Source organism: Ixodes scapularis, unplaced genomic scaffold (genome assembly GCF_016920785.2).
Source record: "Ixodes scapularis isolate PalLabHiFi unplaced genomic scaffold, ASM1692078v2 PGA_scaffold6__148_contigs__length_123643588, whole genome shotgun sequence".
NCBI lineage: Eukaryota > Metazoa > Arthropoda > Arachnida > Ixodida > Ixodidae > Ixodes > Ixodes scapularis.
The window spans coordinates 69,911,436-69,914,081 of NW_024609881.1; the positions used below are offsets into that span (position 1 = coordinate 69,911,436).

General features: G+C 46.8%; 1 pseudogene; it reads right to left on the minus strand.

Moving 5' to 3' along the window:
- Positions 1–428: 428 nt before the first annotated feature.
- LOC115317814 lies at positions 429–2,195 on the minus strand (annotated as a pseudogene).
- Positions 2,196–2,646: the final 451 nt, after the last annotated feature.

A 2,646-nucleotide genomic window follows, 5' to 3' on the forward strand; every position in this document is an offset into this window, starting at 1 on the left:
TATTTCGCCTGTAATACTGGATGAATATTTTTTTTTGTGTGTGTGTCAATGTGACAAGCGCCGTGACATCAACTCACAAAATGAAGTGACAGTAGGTAGAAGCAACGAATATCCAGCGCGAGATGTTTTATCTTGTTTATAATATTTAGCTTTTGTTCACAAATGAATTTAGCCTCTTTTATACCGGCGTTAATTTTTAACTCAAAAAGTCAGATCTAAGTTTATACCCTGAAACAATTATTCAAATTTTATTTAAATTTTGTTTGCAACATGTTCGGGCACAACTTTCAGTGGCATTTCCGAAGAGAGGAACAGTGAGCTAACTCAATAATCAGGAGCCATTGTGCTCGCATATATCTGCTTTTGCTTTCATTGCCACAGAAAGGAGTTCCTGATGAGTTTTATTCCATTATATTCCGACTCTGATATCACCAGATTTTTACTTTTTTTTTTATTTCTTTAGTAATGCAATGCCAGAAGGTGCTGTGCATAAAAAACCGGTAAACAAATAAATGGAATCCAACAACATCCCATCAAATGTAGATGAGCGACTTCAACCATTCAAGTGCAAGAACGATTGCCGCAGCGACGCACCCGGCCAGGTACAAGATGATGAATGGTCGCACATCCAAAGGAGCCGCCGACTCTTCGGATGTCGACCGCTTCCATTCCTCAAGATGTGATTCGGACAGCCTGAGACCGGTCTCATCAAGCCTTCGATACACCGCTGCGAACTCGTGCCTCAGCGGGAAGTCCTTCCTGACGGGAGTGCTGCCGAACGATGGCACCATGGTCTCTTTTCCACGAACGATCTTTTTCCCGTACTTCTGTAGCTCAGAGGGCTCGCGGACATGCGTGAAAAACACGTGGGTCCTTCTTACCGCACGGTCGAGGCATTCGTCGACGGGTCCCGCAATGGTCGGGTTGCGCCTGAAGGCCCTTGCCATGTGTCCCAAGAAGTTCGAGTCGTTCACTCTCTGTTCGAGCAGGGACCCGTGGATGAGGAACCGTTGCACGCACACCGACACAGTTCCAGCCACAAGATTCGGGACCAACTTTTCTTGCGTGTCGTCCGCTTCCCAAGAGACACCGTGAGTAGCGCTCGACGTCAAGAGGCTCTGGAAGAATATAGCCAAGGAACTGCCGCCTAGTATCCAGTAAAAGAGGACAGTGCGACCAAAATTTGATCTCTCAAATGAACTTGGAACGGGGTAAGGGAAAGAGAGCACTGAAGCCACGAAAACCATGCCGGTGGCTCCGATGTCAGATCCAAGGGGCCTGCGGTCGCGATAGTTGATAAAGCAAAAACACACGAGGCAAACAACCGCGGCGGCCATGAGTAGAGCTAGAAACTCGGCAAGAGAAGAATTCAGGTGCATGCCGTTCTGCCAGGTGACCTTTCCTCCGACGTAGTACACGGCGTGATTGTCGAACAGGAAGGCCGGATAGAAGATGTGAGATCGGCGGTACTCCGAGAAGATAATGTTCGCGTTCAAGACGTCGATCCGCTTGAACAAAAGATTACGCATCCAATTGTGATCTTTGACTTTAACCACCTTGTAGCTGACGTTCCAGTGGTCCAGAATATACATCCCCATCATAGTTAGGTTAAAATATCTACATGTGGCGTCAAGCCCAACCTTCAGTGGCCTCGCGGGTAATCTAGTCCAATCCCATGATCGCTTCTTCTCCATCAAAACGTACCCCAGAAGTTCCCTTTTGTTAATCATGCGCCGTGACTTGCAGTTCCAAAAGCGATCTTTAGCGATAGAGGCGGTTTGCTGCCGGACGACGACGGCTTTGCAGAAAAGTTCATGCGACCATGCCGCGCCCTCGAGAGGATTCCAGTGACTGGCGATAATGATCCACGTGGTCAGAGGAAAGTTATAAATCTTCGAACTGATCACACGGAAAATGCCTCGTCTCAGAATGTGACTCGGCAAGATGACCAACGTTTCTTGATCGTAGGCCGCACTTGCGTTCAGGAGGTCAAAGTACTGGGGCCAGTTGCCGCACCAGTTCCGAGTCTTGAAGTTTCTACGGAAGTAGGAAATGATCCAGTCGGTGCCGCGTGTTTCCCTCAGGCAGACGATGTCTACGTTAATGTTAGTGTTTAAAGGAACGAGTGAGTGGCTCCTACATTTTGATGTCCAGTATGTTAAAATGATGCAAAGCAGAAGAGAATTACTGTCCATCACTCTCTTTGCGGTACAGTTCAGCCGTGCTTAGACCGTACACGACAGCCGAGTTTTCTTTGTGGGAAGCGAGAGCAAACTCTTCTCACCCAGAGGAAAGGGAACAATCAATGAACTCGTTCCGTATGGAATAACCCACTCTGTTTTTATGCCTTTTTTTGTGGTGGCCGAATATTTGCGAAGCCAATATTCTCCTACAGCGAATGAAAAGATTTGCTTTCGGCTGTTTTGAACAGACCTCATTGTGTGGATGCCGTTTGTGTAAGGGAGCTATTTAATCATGGAGGGCAACAGCAATAGTCCTGTTGAAAATCTTTCACGCTCACTGTAATATCCAAACCGACTAAGGTCGTTATCTACTAAATTGACTCGGTACTTCTAATATAAACCACAACAAAAACAAACTCGTATTTTCGACGCCCATCCCAAACTTTCTTCGACATGAACACGT